At 37.2% G+C, this 16,990-nt stretch overlaps 1 protein-coding gene across 12 annotated transcripts in view; it reads left to right on the top strand.

Moving 5' to 3' along the window:
- Positions 1-16,990, top strand: part of ROBO2 (roundabout guidance receptor 2) — a 1,061,828-nt gene that overhangs the window by 653,337 nt on the left and 391,501 nt on the right. The gene's annotated exons all lie outside the window — the stretch shown is intronic.

Raw genomic sequence — 16,990 nt, 5'->3', positions numbered from 1 at the left:
TAAGTCCACAGTAGATGATATGTTTAAAGGAGGGAAGCACAGAAGAGAAATCTTTGTTCCAAATGCAGTCTTCAGACTTTCATAGCTAATACAGCATGATCTTGAGGTTTCTGTTTTCTTAGAAATTGCAGAAAATGCCATTTTTGAAATATTTAAATGGTGGAATAAGCCAGGTAGAACAGACTTGCTCACTACATTTCAGCTGTTGTAACCTAGATTCAAAACTGTGTCAAACAAAAAATGAAAACAGTTTTGGCACACTATCAAAGCACAAGTAAATGTGCCAGTAAATGCATCACAGAAAATTTTTCAGTTTTGGTAGATGCTTGGGAATTGAGGAGAAACCAGTTTAAGGAAAGCTGAAATCTGGGTGAGTATTAATGGATAAATTTACTGGATTACTTGAGTCTTTGTACATGTGTTTTAACTGTCTGTTGAGAAGGCCTAAGAGACGTAAACACTTGAAATCTTCATTGTAATCCTGTTGACATTCAGGATCTCTTGTTGAAGTTCAAAGGATTGTTCCAGTTGTACCTTGAGTCATCAAATTGAAGTGACTGATTATTTGGAAATTTAAATTTGCTCTATATCTTGTAAGTTTTCACTGATCCCTACTTCAGTGGCTGCTGAGAGACTCTTGTTATAACATCTCCAGTCTCTGGAGTTTGTTTAACCACTGCAGCTGCTGGCAGGTCAGGCATGAATCATTTGGGAAATAGTAGAAAACTTTAAAAATAATAAAGTTGTGCTCCTTTGTCAGGTATTTTAGGTCAGAAGCAACATGAACGTGAAACTGAATCTGAAACCATGGCCGAAGTTTTTGCTGATAACATTGTGCTTCCACTGTTTTCATAGCTTTGAAATTTAACTGCCTGAATCCCCCAATTAAAGGGTTTAGCAGTCTAAAGCAGTCTCCTATTTCCCTTCAACAGTGCTGCTTTATCTTTCCTTGAGCAGTACCATGGCTGCGATTACAGAAAGGTCTTCATCAAAGAAGAAAAATGTAAATACATCCATTGCTTGTTTACTTAATTTTAGAGGTTCTGCTGTGATTTTTAAAAGCACATGGCACTTCTTGGTGTGTATCAAAGGCATCCTTTGGAAGATGATAGCAAAACTACAGTTTTTGCTTGGGTTTGAGATAAATTTTGGTCATAAATCAAGTTTTCAGGTGACTTTCAGGGAACAGTTAGAACCTTGTTTTTCTAGTGTCAGCCTTTCTGGGCTGAAGAGGGTGGGCAGGTCCGTAGCAGCCCGTTTGCATGCTCAGGAAATGAGTTGCTGGTGACAGGCTGTTGTCAGCAGTGAGTCCCCATTCACCTGTCCTCAGCTCCTGCTGGAAAACTGTTGAGTTGCCTGGAATACTGCAGCCCTGTCCGTGGGGCACGTGATCCAGTCTGACTTGTGCTCTCTGTCATGGTGTTGAAAACTCCACTTTCCACACCAAGCCGAAGTGTTTTCATCACCAGAAAAAAAGGATGGCTGTCCTTTGCTGACAACAGGGTTCTGGATTATTATCTGACTGTAGGTGGCCTCAAATCATGCCATTAGAGAAATACTTCTGGTTTTCACAGGTTTAAGATGCTTGAGTGTGCTGTATCAGAGTAAGGATCTGTAATTGTTTTACTTATTAAATTGGCAGTTGCTAATAATGTGCTCTTGCAACTTTTGAATGATTTATGAAGAAATATTTATTGGGCTTGTATATCTGTTAGATGTGTTCATGTATTAATATGATAAACAGTGTTAATTGTGATTAATTTTCTTCTATTACCTTGTTGGTTTTTTTTTACCCTTTCCATGGGCACCTGCCACAAAAGCAGTGGGATTGAAAGTCTTCTGATGTATCCATAGTTATGTGTAAAGACAGAAGTTAAATTCAGCTGGGACAGAAAGTGGTTCAAACCATGGTATGGGCCATCTTTAACACAGTCATTTTGCCCCTAGCTTTTTTTGGAGTGAGCTTTTTCAAGTTGCTGAAATCCCTAAGCTCTTTTTGGTTGAGTAACAGTTTACACCTTTCCCAAACATGATGATTTAGGTACCAGCTCCTCCAAGGTGCATAAGGTATGCTTTTAAATCCATGTCTGTTCAGAGCACATGTATACAGTCTAGGGCAGATATTTTTCTGCTGATGTAGATCCTCAGAAAAATTTGTCCATGCCAGTAAAACTGTGAAGAACTGAGAGTTGTGGAAAGTTACTTAAAAAAATATTATTAATATACTGAAGATGCTTTTAGAATATTTTTGCCTTTAATTTAGAATATTTTCATTCCAGAAGACATTTAAGAATAAATAGCTGATATTTAGAAGAAAAAGTTGTTACTTGAAAGCACAGTTTAGGATTGATATGACTTACTCTATTTATTTTAATACATTAATTCATGGTGTGCTTCATGCAGATTGATTTTTCAGTAGGAGCTTCCTCAGAAGGAAAAAATAATGCTAATGCTCCCACCCAAACCAGTATTCCAAATTTTACATGGCAAATTCTCATGTAGTATTTTTGTTTTATGGTTAAAACATTAAAAACAGATGTTCTAGTCTTAAAACCTCTACAAAAAATTGTATTCAAAAGAGTAAAACATTTTTCTTTTGATTTTGTCCATTAGAATTTTTTTAATGGAAATTGAACAAGGGTTGGCATTATGATATATATGTTGATGCTCAGATTTTCTTGGGAGAATTTAGAAAGGGAATTAGACTTGCAGTAGTTTGATCTTTCACCAAACTGCTTTCAAATGCCAGAAGTCTTAAAATAAAAGCACATTTTTTTTCACAATGCACCAGTTGAAGCAATCGAAGCTACGTGGTGGAGTTTTCCAGTGGGAATATCAGGAAACACACTTGCAGAAGTGACTGTAGCTAGGATTTCAGCTGGGAGCACCGGGGCGCCACATGTGAGCAAGGGAAGGAGCGGCAGGGTCCCCGCGCTGGCTGGGGCTGCCTCTGATCCAGCCGGAGTCAGCGGCAGCCCCCAGGGAGAGCAGCTGTAGCCCCAGGTGTTAAATATGTGACAGCAGCTTGATCTATCGACCACTGTTACAGGGGGCTTTGGCCTAAATGAAAATTCATGAAAAATTGATGAAGTCCCCAGATTATTTTTTTCCCTTTTCCTTTTGCAGTGCTGTGCCAATGCAGCGAGGAGAGATTAAATGAGGTGTTGAACGCTTTAGTGGCAAGGAGGTTGTGGTTCAGAGGTCAGGGGGGGAGGGGAAATAAGACCCATTTTCTACCTTACTTTCCTTTAAAAGCAAACGTGAGTCTTTTCCGATTAGTTGGGATTTGCTGCTATTTTGATATAATAATAATAAAGCTCAGGAATATTCACAAATAGGATTCTTTTCTCCATGGGTTGGCAAAGACTGGGAGCATGTGGGTTGGTGCAGAAAACAGTGGAAGCCTCTGAGTCATAATTCAATTGGAGAACCAGAAATAGATTGAATTTTGTAATGGCAGTATAAATTTGGGCTTCCATCTTTCTGAGTCTGCTTGAACTGAAGTCATTTGGAGAAAGAAGAGGTCTTGCATTATTTATATGCCACAGATTGCTTGGATAGCAGGCTTTGGAATACTCTCTAAACATAATGATCCTGTTTGTGTTAGATTCAAAGCTGAATTATGTTTTTATCTGTAACAAGAGGTTATAGTACTACACTGAGTTTAGTGTGAAGTCATAGGTGTTCTGCAAAGCAAGCCTAAGCCAGATCTTAAACACGGGAGACAGTAATTTTACAAATAAACCAGATATATTGAAATGTTCAGTGAATAAAGGCTGAGAGATATAAAATATATGCTATGCAATCACCTCTGCATCATAATGCTAATGGCTATTTGCTGGAGCATGTGCAAAAGGCTGCAATATGTTTATAATAATGGAGTTAATAATTTCATTTGAGATATTCAGAGTGAAAGAAGAGCACAATGTATGTGATTGTAAAATGGGTGGATGATTTTTCCATCTAGTTTCTGTTTAATGTATGATAGTAACATCATTATTAATTTTGTTACTGGTAATTTCAAAGTGTGATTTGCTTTGAGGTTACTTTCACATGTGGAGAGCATGTCCTGTTACTTACCTCTCTCTCACCCTCATCCTTCTAAAGAGAGTGTGAAAGGCTTTCTGTCTGAGTTGGCACTCTTCTGCTCTCATCAATATAGAATAATTATTGTAGAAATTGGAATGCTGGGGATGGTGATCTGGTCTTTGAGCAATATCAGAACACTGAAAAGCATAATACTTTTCCTCATCATGCTTTTTCTCTAAGAAGAAATTTAACAAATCATGGCTGTTATCACAGCATGCTTAATGAAAATTAAATTCCCCTTGTAGAAGAGAACAAATAAAATTGTATCTGATTTAGATAATCTGGGAAAAGGCAGGTTTCATAAGATGGTGTAAATACCTTAAACCTCCTCTGTACTCTTGAAGCTTGCAATGAGCAATTTCTTTGGACTTTTCTGTGGATTAGGATGAAGCCAGTGGGAACACCATTGTTTGAAAACATTACATGAAACAGCATTTCTTTATAGGTCAGTAATTCTCAGTCACTATTAGAAATTAAAGAGGTTACTGAATATAAATGAGTGAAGACACATCACATAAACCAAAACCTGACTTGATATCTCACTGCAAAGTTTCCTTTTGAGCCACAAACATAGTTCTGATTATTTACTTTATTAATCTAGCTTTTAGTTGAGTGTTTTTATTTCTTCTGAATTCACCTGAGACAAGAAACATACATATTTGAGAGAGTGTGATTTTTGTACCAATAGCCAGAATGAATTAGAATTTTTATGAGAGAGGTGCTCTTAATCAGGATAACCATCAATTGTATCTTCTGTTGCTTCTGTTGTTTGTGTTTCAGCGTTGATGCCTTCCATGTGGGCAGAAGCCGTACTTCCCACCATCTCATCCACTAGGATTTAGACAAGTATCACATTGTCTATCTTCACTTTTTAGCCTTTGAACTCCACCTGGACATGCAGATTTAAATGTTTCCAAGGTTAAAAGAGCTAAGGACTCCTTACATTTTAAGTAAATCCAAAGATACTTAAAATTCTATTACTCATACTATCAAGCTATACAATGCCTGTAGGTTTCTCCAGGCCTTGTTTTTGTTCTCCTTTTTCTTCTCCTTTTCATACTGTGATCTTCTTACAATCAATTTTTTTTTTTTTTGGTAGACATTCACAGTGAACACTAAAGAAAGATAGATATATGTGTTCACACAAAACAAGCAGGCTCAGGTGCCAGAAGAGTGTTTGTTGTGAGTGCTTAAATTCAGTTGGTTTTGTGTGCCCAGTGAAAAATTTCCTTGACAGCTGGAAGGTGTTTCCACTATGTGAATTAATACTTGAGAACAGGTTAATAAGTCTCTGCAATGTGCTCTCATGCACTCTGTGTTCACACAGTCCAGTATCATTCCTGGCATCCCTGTAGTAGAAATAGTTCTGACAGCCAGAAATGATTAGAGAAGCTTTTCGTAGGATATCTTATTTATCCATTGAATTCTTCTGCCCAGGATCTACCCTTTTTCCCCACCTAAAAGAGAACTTTGTGTTACATTTTTAGGAGGTATTTGCAGCTGATCTGGTTTTGCTTCTAATAATTTCTTGCATATTCCTCACTCGATTTTTATCGTCTTCTTTCTTGCGCTTGCCTTTGATTTGATTTGATTTTTTAAAACCAAATGTGCTGTTTACATCACTCTGAATGCTCTGCCTGATAAAATGTTGACAGCTGAGGGACAACTGATGACTTCACAGAAACCTTGAAAGAAATCAGCTCCTGATTGATCTGTTAGTGGGTGCATCATCATGTACTGATTTTTTTTTGTTGGTTTTTTTTTTTTTTTTTTTTTTTTTGGGTTTTTTTTTTTGGTTGACAATTCTGTGATTTTTAGTTCATATGGGAAATGAAGGAGAACAAGATAACATTGCATTTTTACAACTCTGTTCTCTTTGCTCAGGAGCCAGTAAGCACTATTTGAATGTTAATTGAAATATTAGCTATTGGCATATGCTTCATTCATGTATTATTCTGCAGTATCAGGCTTAAAAAACATTTTAAGCAATGTTCAGACGATGCCTTTGCAAATTTTTCATGATCTCAATTCTAACAAGGTTCATTACTATGGTAATTAACAATACTTATTAGGATGAGATTGGTGGATTTTTACATATACGCTCCCTATATATATATATATATAGAGATACAGATTTTTATTTTGATAATCACTCTATTTGTTTGAGGACTCCAAACCCTTCTTACTTTTTTCTTTTTCCTGTCTTTGTTCAGACATATACCTCCCTTGCTCCTGCTCTTAGAGGACTAAAATTTAATCACGGCTTTGGTGATACTTCAAATGTTCCCACAGATTTTATACTTCATGTAAGTTTCTAATATGTGGAATTTATGTGGGAAATGAAGTGGTGGTTTTGTTCCACTCCTCTTGCTTGAATTTTTCAAGTGGCAGTGATGCGAATGTGTACTGATACTTGGGAAATGGCTTCATTGTGGTAGAGAAGGGAGGCGTACACAGTCACTTTCTGCTGTCTCATAGATCTATTTGCCACTGTACAAAGGGATGCAGAGTTGTAAAGAACTGGGAGTCCTGGATCGCTGAGTTTCTGTATTCTACACAGCTGTACTTTGTAATTCCGTTCAGAAACATTTCAAGCTGCACTCTGAAAAGCAGTTTGATTGCCTTCCCTTCATCCTCAAGCTTGCTCCTTTCCCTTTCTGTTGAAAGCCTGTCTTGGAACTTACGTATTCTAATGGTGGGAAAAATAATTTTCATGCTTCCAGTGTAAACAAAAGCATGTTTGATTTATGCTAGTTCTTGTGATTTTGGAGCATCTCTTGTATGAGGAAAGGTTGAGAAAATAAGGATTGTTCAGCCTGGGGAAGAGAAAGCGCTGGGAAGATCTTATAGTGGCCTTTCAGCGCTTGAAAGGGACTTATAAGCAAGAGGGGGAACGACTTTAGCAGGACCTGTTCCATTCGGACAAAGGGTAATGGTTTTAAACTGCAGGAGGGTTGATCAAGAGTATACCTAAGGAAGAAGTTTTTTACTGTGGAGGTGGTAAAACACTGGAACAGGCTGCTCAGAGAGGTGATGGCTGCCCCATCCCCGGAAACATTCAAGGTCAGGTTGGATGGAGCTCTGAGCAACCTGGTCTAGTTGGAGAAATCCCTGCTCATTGCAGGGTGGTTGGACTAAAAGACATTTAAAAGGTTCATTTATACTCAAACTATTCTATGGTTCTATGATCTGGTTTTTCTGTAGTTGTTTTCTCTCCTTTGTATTTACAGACCATTTCTCATTTCCACTATTGCTAAGTTAAACAAGAAAAACTCATGTGCTCCCTTGGAAAATACTTGCTTGATCCTAGTAGTCATTCATCACCTGTTGTAGCCTGCATATGTTTTCTGAGACATGAGTGGGTAGATCGCATGTAATATTTCAAGACTTGCATGCTGTGCATGATGAACTAATGTTAATAACTATTTTCACTGTCCCCTGATCTATCAGTCCTGTGATCATGTTTAACTTTTTATAAGCGTTTGGTAACTCATAGTCATTCTATACTAATCAGATATAGATCTTTCTCTTCCTCTGTAATCTGTAACATATGGATGCTACTTCGCCATGAATTTCCCTGTGATGGGGTTTGAAAGAATATGGCCTTGCACCTTCTATTATTCCACTTCAGTTAGTGTCTCCTATACTAATTTTCAGCATCATCCCATTCTTCTCATCTAATGATCCTCCTGTTGGGTCCTGCTGGGTTCATTGCTTAATCTTGTATGCCGAAGTAGATGTTGGCTTTGGTGTTCAAAATTGGCAGTTTCTTAAACCACCTGCATCTTGCTGGAGGACTTTTCTTCTACTAATTGGACTCAAATCTGCCTGTTGCTCGCTTAGTATGCAAAATCGTTTGATGAAATAAATGAGAAGGAAACAAGTTTCTGTCAGCCTATGAAGAGATTACCAACCCAGCAAGGCTGAGCCATATAAACATTGCTTGTGGGAAGGAAGTAGTTTCTTTCTGTTATAATCTCAAAACAAACCATACATAAGAACCTGAGGAAAAATATCTCCAGTTTAAAGGGATAAACTGAGCAACAATATTGCAAAAGAAATTACACTGGCTAGCCTTGGAAATGTATTTCAGGTCATAATGTATACAAAAATTCCCTATGTGCTGACTGTTACAATCCCATAAAGCTGCCAGATAATAGGACGATCATTTTGTATTTTAGCAATGATGAATGCCAAATGGAACGTTGGGTGTGTTTAGCATGTAAGAATTTCCGTGTTTTCTCCAGAGCAGCACTATTGAGGTAATTGATATATCATGACTTTTATTTCACATGGGAAGCAGTGGCATAATGACCCTCTGGGTCTCGCCAGTTGGTCCATCTAGTGAAATGGTCTGTCGTTGATAGTAAAAACCACTGATTTAGAGAACATATGAGGTGTTAGAGCTTGTGTGTTAGAAGTTTAAACACTTCAAGTGGCTCATTCTCCTCATGGATTCTGGACAAGTACAATTGTTTTTCTTGGTTAGAATTCAAAAAAGGCACAAGTAGTGGAAAACCTGCAGTAGCTGAAAGCATGTGGGTGAAACACTGTCACCTTAACCACTGAGATGTTTGTTATCTTTACTGAAAGATTGTCTTTATGAAAAAGATGCTTGCATAGAGTAAAGTTTCCTTTGTTTTTGTGTGCCTTGCTTTTTTCTTGAAGTATCTAATATTTAGAATGCTTTAAAACTGATAACAAAGCCCATAGGAAAGCATGGTCTGGGTGTAAACTTGGGGTTATTGAATCAAACTGGAACATTAAAACTTTTCAAGGTTTGTCAGGATGGCTTTTTCATTTAGCAAAGCATCTTGGTTACTAAAGAGTAAATGGCAAAAAAATTAATGTGGAATAGTTTTTGGAAAGTATTTGCTTTTGTGTTCCACCTACATTGTTTCTAATTCTGTCTTCTCATTTTCATGTAGTTCTTTTATGTTTCAAACTTAGAATTAGCAACTAGAAGTCACATTTTCCTCGAGTAGTCTAATTCTTGGGTTGATTAAATGTTGTTTATTCAGACTGTTGGAAGAGGAGTTAAGTAGCCTGCAGTCTGGACACTCAGCTGGGCAAAGTAATTGAAGCCACTCCGGATGCTAAAGATCTGTACTTTAGAGCCCCTAGTCCCTCCCTTAGCATATATACAATTCTTCTTGTACTATAGAAGCAACTTAATTACCTGCTTGAGACCTGGAAATTCCTCTCCTACAGATGCATGTCTGAAAGTCAGTGGTGAACATTAGTCATATTTTCTTTGAGATACAGAGCCATCTGTTCAAAGCCATGTATCATGTTGATTGCAGAACCACAGGCAGAAGCCAAATAGTTTGATTGGTAGTATGATACCTTAAAAATATGAGGGATATTCTTCATTTTATTTGCCTTCCTCTGCCTACTATAAAAAGACAGGTGACTTTCTTCATGCTTTTATTGTGTCCCCATTTGAGCAGCATCTGATTCTGAATGTCTTAGTTACTGCAAGTTTCAGACTTCTTAATGGATTTTTATATGTGTTGTATAAACTGATTGTATCAGTCTTATTGAAAATTGTGGAAACACAATCCCCTTCCCCCCCCCCCCCCCCTTGGGAGCGCTTAATATAAATAAACTTTTCAGAAAATGGGCCATAGGGAAAGAAGTTGCGGCAATCCAAACAAAAAAGTTTCCTTTGTCTTTAGGAAATTGATACCTTACAAAAATATTTCAAAAAGCAAACTAACCATCTGAAAATAATATCAAACCCCCAATCACTACCCCTGCACTGCCCTCCCTCCAAGGGAAAAAAAAGGATGTTATAAAAATTGGATATGCAAATTGTTGTAGAATAACTTCTTTCCCTGCCAGTGTCATTAGTCTAAATGAAGTCTACACTGAAGCCTATGCTTTTATGTTTATTGGGGAGATTGGGACAGACCCCTGTTTTTGTCTTTCATTTTATTTGGATTTTATTCTCAAATTGCTTGGTCAGATTTTTAAGGACTTCTTTTTTCTTGCTGGAATAAAAGCTTGTCTTTGACTATTCTTTATATAATTCACCTGCTAATTTTCCTGTTCATCAAAATATTTTGATTGTGTATCATAAATACACTGTGCATATGTGCAGATCTAAGTTTATATGTCACTTTTCTCATTATGCATCTGCATTCTGAACAAATGAGAACTTGGTGGGATCAGATTTATGCTTTTAATTCCAGTGCTGCACATGTGCTTAAAGATAGCTAATAATACTAATTTCCATCTCTTGGAAATAACTTCATTTTTGCAGAGTAGTTTATTATGAGGTGGATGTAGAAAGCACAAGTGAAGAGCTATAGAAAAGGAACAGTTTTGTATCAGCATGTGATCAAGTTTCTGCCAGTGTCATACAGAACAGGTGAACAATCAGGATACAATGTGCAATATAGTTAGTAAAAACATAATTATTTGCTAAAGTTATGGGAATAAAAGCTCTTAAATTATACTGAATATTGTCAGTATTGTTTAGGACCTGAGCAGTATGCGGCTATTTAACTATTACATGTTTTAGATATATAATTTTATATACATATATGTGTGTATATATATGCATGAAATATGTATGTATATGAAAAATACATATTCTAAACATAAAGCTTTTAAAAATTAGGATTTTTCATGGATGCACATTAAAATTCCTACGTAATGGACAGAGAAGGAGTTGGTGTCATCTGTCTGTGCTTCAAAGAAGCTTCTTTGTCAGGCACGCAGTGTGCACAATACAAGTGGGATGAAATGTATTGCCCTCCACTGTCACTGTGTACTAGAGCCAATCTGCAACATCGTGCTCTTTTTGCTCCTTTCCCTTAGTTACAGGAGAAATATTAAATTGGCATATTTGTTCCGATTTTTAGTGCTTTTCTCTTTTGCCTTCCTGCTGCTGCTTGATACATATCAGCTATTTTTAAAGAAACTTTTTTTTCTTTTTCCTTTTTACTACCAAGCAGACTAAAACCAGCTCAAGGCACAGTGAAAGTAACAATTTATACTTGTTTCCATGTGTAGCGTCAACTGCAGGGAATATATGTACCCTTGTGCCAGCTGTTTTTCCACATCTATCCCGAACTCCTCGGTTGAGGTGACCTCTGCAGTGCCGGCTACAGTGAGTGATGGAGTTATTGAGATTCAGCGACAACCCTGACCCTGACCTCCTCGTGGCCTTGGTTTCACTCATCCATCTTCCAAGCCCCACAGGCTGTGATGTGCTGTGTGGAGACAGGATTAAACAAGTGTGAATAAACAAGTTCAGAGCTTTCTGTCATGGCTGCCAACACAGAACATCAGGAGAATGAGACATTAATAACCCAGTACTGGGCAGGCATGTTGTTTTGCCACAGGAGCACCTGGGGAAAGTACCACTTCCTATGCAATCAGGTTTTTGCATGCCAAGAAAAGTTTGCTTAAGACTTTTGTGAAGGGTGTGAGATTTGTCCTGCCATTCTTCTTAGTCACAAAGCTGGCAGTCAGACCAGAGGTAAAATACATTGATGCCATGATGATTTTTTGCCTTTTCTTTTATATACTTTATATACCTTATTCTTTTATGTATTCTCAGTGTTTTTAGCATGCATACTTGTAATTCTTGAAGTCCGATAACTTAGCATAGCCCTCTTATTCTGCTAAGCCAGGAGATCAAACATCCTGGAGGCCTTGCAGTTGGAGGCCAGAAAGCCCTATGCTATCCTGAGAAACCAAGGTCCTTTCTAGAACACATCCTGGAAACTAAGATAGGCCCATCCAGGGGGGAATTCCTCAGGTGGTGGGATATCACACTAATCATTCAAGCCTCTCATTGGGGAGCCTTTGATAGATGTGCTAATTTGCAAGGTCTATAAATTGTATACGCGATCTATCGTGTGTGTGCGTTTCGGCGCATTCCACCTTGGCGGAGTGGTACACCATGAGGATCCTTATTAAATACCGAGGTAAAAACCCTTTTTTCCCTTACCTGTGTCTGGTTCTTAGTATTTAAGACCAGGATAAAGCATCAACATTATCCAAAAAGGTGCTGAAAAACCTTCTATGGAAGCTGCATCCTTTGCTTTGCTTACATTGTGTTATTTGGGCTATGATTCATGAGAACTGGCTGGAGTGTTGGTTTTTTTTTGTGGTTTTAATCTAATCTGTTTACAAGAAAAGTGTCTGGAACATGTTTACAGAATTATTTTCTTAAGAATAATCTTGTGAGATCAATTTTGTATTTCATTGTAAACAAAAATTTTATTCTATAGTATGGTTTGAGGTTGAATCTGTGTCTGTGGGTAAGTGGCTGAGATAAGATACGCTTGTTGTGACAGTGGTTTAGGTAGTGCTTGTCTTCTCTTTGTCAAGACACTCATTTCACCCTGTGGCACCTTCTGATCAGTTGACTAGTCAGTGATTAAATACATTTATTTAGTTCAATGGGTCAGAGATGTTGGGGTGGTTAGAAGATTACTGATGGATTATCAGTTTCATCACCTCTGACATCCAGCCTTGCCATAGTTCATCATCTGAGAATTCATAACACATTTGCCTGAGCAGTAACATGCTCGGCTACCTGTGTGATCATGGGCCTAGGTACTGGCAGTGTTGTGCTCAGGATTGATAGGACAGATGTCACAGGAATTAAAAGGGCATCATCTCTTTTGGTGATAAACACACTTATTAAAAAAACTACTGAAGAGTGTTCTAGTGCCAGTGGCAAGCTTAGTAAGTCCAAAGCTGTAATGCACTGATACTTGTCTTCTCGTGGAGCACTTCAAGAAATAAAAGTGCTTTTCAGAAGGAAAGCAGCTTTTGCTTTAGTGCTACAGGACACTTATAGGATGGAAAATATGCAATGATTTTTGAAGTCTAAAACAAGAATGGGGGCTCACTGTGTGCAGATTTGAGCAAATATGACTTTTAATCTATAACCTATTGGACATCATGAAATGTGATGAGAGAGCTTTGAGGGAAGTGTTGCTTTCATCAATTAAAGTCCAGTAAAGCTTCCATGTTGGCATTATACCAGCTCGTAACAAATGTCTTGATGGAAGTAAATTGTTAATGTTATGCTTCTGTAGTGGGCTTAATGTTTAAGGTTCAGGGAGTCGTAATCCTTAATTCTTAAAGTACTTAGTTTAGTGAGTTTTATTTCTGGAAAGCTTAAGAGCCTGTTTCTTTCCCTTTTTTACTTTTTAGGTTTTTCAAGTACCTCATTCCTATCATTCTTTTGAATCATAAACAACTTTAGGATCCATTTAATATAGCAGTTCCATAGAGACATCTTTTAGTTCCAAATAGTCTACAAGTATGACATTTGAAACCTTTAATGTCATGTTCAGCCAAGGGGAAAAGATGTTTGAGAGGAGGTAAATTGATTGATTTTTTTTTTTTTTTTCCAGAGGATTAAACTACAGTTTTATTACTAGTACTGAAATAAAAGTCAGACCCAAACCTTACATTCAGTGCTTGTATCAGTTAACCAATGGATGGATCTTGTTTCAAGATCTAACTTTTTTTTCATGGGTTTAAAAATATTGTCATAATGAAAATAAATCTGAGTTAAAACTGTGTATAAACAAACTGTAGAAACTTTTTTTTTCATTTTATTCAATCTGCAATGTACATTGTATGAAGTATTGACTAGTACATATTTTTATTTTCTCCTTTTAGCTAATATTCCTTCCAGGTTTTGATTAGAATGGAAAAGAAAGTGCTGTGGTTTCAGTTCTTCCCTCTGCTACAGATTTTAGGTGTTACCACCCTTATTTCACCAACTGTTGGGCAATACCTCTTTATCCCAGAAGAGTTTGTGAGCTCGGTGTGCTGCTGGTGTAAAATGCCCCAATAATGCTCGTACAGTAGGTACCTGTGGGACACTGTGCTCCTGTTGATACAAGAGCTGTGTTTGCCCACTGGAACTGATCACTGTTTATCCACAGGCACAGCTTTATACACAAGTTGTTCTTTTAGCCCTGAGAGACTTCACGTGCTATGGCTGCTTATTTTCTTACTGCAAAAGTACCTTGGCTTTTATTGCCTACTTGATTTTTTCTTTTGATAAGTATTTTGCATAAATTGAGAGGCAAAAAATGATAAGAAGATAATAATCTAGAGGGGATTATCCCAAAGTGTGGAAGAATATATGCAGTACTTGAAATGACTTTTAACCCACGTTTGACATTTGACTTGCTTTAGAGTTGATAATATGCTTTTGAGATTTCTGACTTATAATCAACTTCATTAATTCTTGTGACTTCTCTTGTTTCTTTTTATTGACACAGAAGATGTGTTATTGTAGAAAATGAATTCCAGTTCTTTGTCACAATTCCCTATTACAAGAACGAAGTAAGGTAAAACTACACATATGCTCAGAATGTGACAATAGTTCTGCTCTTTCACCGGGGGAAGCATGCAGGAATTATCAAGTTAGACCCTAGAATTTGCATCAATTGTTGTGATGTCAAAGCTGCCATATTAATATTCTTAGCTTTCCATTTCAGTGGTTAAGGATAATATAGATCAATCTAATGAGGTTTTAGGTACACTAAATACTTCTTGCTTTTACAGCAGTATGGTCTTGAGTTAAAAATAAGCGTTTTAAAACATACAGTCATAACTGATAACTTCTAGTTTTAAATAAAAAGGGAATTTAAACAGGAAGGAAATCAGGTACATAAGTTTTGTCTGATTTTTTTTAAAACTGAACATGCTCTTTGTATTGAGAAATAGTTTTAAAATCTTTATAAATATGTAGAATTTGTTTTGAGCAAGTTTTTAGGTGGCCTTAGGTGGGCTTAAGAATGAAAGCTGTTTCTCAAAAGAGAATTATCTATAATATTTATTGGGGTGGATGATGCTCATTGCTCTAATATCTAGGTGCATTAATGTATTTTCCTAACTAAATACTGAGAAGAAAATTCAGAAAGCTTTCTAAAAACATGCAGTGCTTACATTGTTAGATTCAGAGCTGAAAAAACAGACACCTCAAATTTATGCCAAGAGTGTGAAAACTTTATGGTCTAACTCTTGGTTTTGTTCACTATACTGTGTTTTATTAACACTGCAAACCTTAAAGTAGATTCAAAAGAAATTCTTGTGATCTCTTATCCTGACAGCACAATGCTCTGGTGAAATAATGTCACAAACCATGTCTGACAGGTTTAAAGCTGAACACAGGTGGCCTGTGTTTCCTGTTTCCTCACTCTGCTCCCTGTTACAGGCTCGGAGGCTGGGCTGAACCTGCACTGCCTGTATTCTGTATAGAGAACATAGACAAATGTGGTGGTGGCCAGCCAGGAGCCACAGGAAAGTGTGCACTCAGAAATGGCGGGACTTTGAGTGTAATTAAACCTGAAGAGGAACAAGGCATGGAGAATCAAGCCATGTCTCCTTAAATGTAAACTGAGCAGTTTGATGAATAAACTGGCCTATTCTATTTATTTTACCTAGTTTTTAGGAAATTTTACTGCTCTGTTTCCTTAAGAATCCCTTTGGAGATGCTTTTGAACAGAAGAGTAGTTTTACTACAAAAAATAGTAGTTTTTAGACACTACCTGAGCATTTATTATATTATGTTAAGTACACTTGCCTGTTTTCTTTAGAGATTTAAGAGTGTTCTAGTGTAGAAGATAATTACCTTGCTGGTACACATTTTTGTTAGTGGGTAAGATTTTTTTACTTTTTTAAACTGTTTAACATTTTCGAAGTCTTTTTCCTAAACTTCATAACAGAGAAAGGTGTGTAAGGACACACCAGAAGTTATTTTGGCTCCTTATGGCACGTCTGTTTGAAAACTTCTTTCCATAGCATCTTTGAAATGAGCTAGTTCAAGATTCCTGGGCTATCTTGAACAAATTTTCTTGTGGGTGAAAGGTTAGTTAAAGGTTAGAGGTGCATGGAAGCAGGAAGGAGGGTGATTTGTGCTTCTGACCTTCTGTTTCTGGTTTGTAGTGGCTTTTTGGTTGCCATGCATGTGTGAGAGGCACTTGTCATTCCTGTCATGCCAGATCCAGATTGCTCATAGAAATACAAGTATTGACTCATTTTCTGGGGTGCCTGAACATGTTCAGACGTCAAATCTTAGGCTGCGAGCCCCCATTTGAATTGTCTAAATTAGCAGAACAAAATCAGGGCAGATTCACTTCTTATGTTACGATGTAGATCTGTTCTTAATTTGGGTGTGGCAGGGGCATCATTGTAATAAACCTGTTCCTTTCTATAATAATTTACTCAGCAAAGTTTCTTTCCCTTTTTGTACAAAATTTTGTGTCTGCAAGGAAAAAAAAATCAAAACTGATGACTCAACATCTTTCTAGCAAGTGGGCTACTTGAGTTGGTTTTTTCTGTAGCATCTAAGTATGATCTGAAGTACCCTGTTAGACATGGTGTCTCTGTACCTGCACTTTTCACCTGTTTCGCACCTTTCACCTACATCTCAAAGTATAAACAGCCGTGAATGACCTGTTACTTGTGTCTGTGCTCACAGTTTCACCCAAGCAGCTGGTAAAAGCTGATAAATTAGCCTTCGATCTTGCCAGAGGATCCAATGCACGTTAACAACCTTGCAGAATTCAGCGAACTCCCATTTAATAATGATCAAAACACAAAGGAATGCATGGCTATTTCTGAGCCTTCATCTTATGAAGGTTCCCTTTTCCACGGAAACTCCTGATCGTTTTAGTCTTCAGGGGGGAAAGTGCCTTTAAGTTCAGTTACCCGAATATAGTTTCATTACTGAATTTTAAAGTTAGATTTTTCTCCAAATTTCAAATTTTGTCTGTTATGTCTAAAATTTATAGAAGTTAATCCCTTAAAACAAAAATCCAATTAAACTGTACCTTGATTTTTGGAGGTGTAAGTATATGTGTGCCTGTGTATTTAACATAAATTCATTTGTGTTTGTATAGCAGTGTAATCA

The sequence above is a fragment of the Corvus hawaiiensis genome, chromosome 2 (genome assembly GCF_020740725.1).
Source record: "Corvus hawaiiensis isolate bCorHaw1 chromosome 2, bCorHaw1.pri.cur, whole genome shotgun sequence".
NCBI lineage: Eukaryota > Metazoa > Chordata > Aves > Passeriformes > Corvidae > Corvus > Corvus hawaiiensis.
Note: the sequence above shows the minus strand (reverse complement) of the source record. Positions and strands in the feature narration are given on the sequence as shown.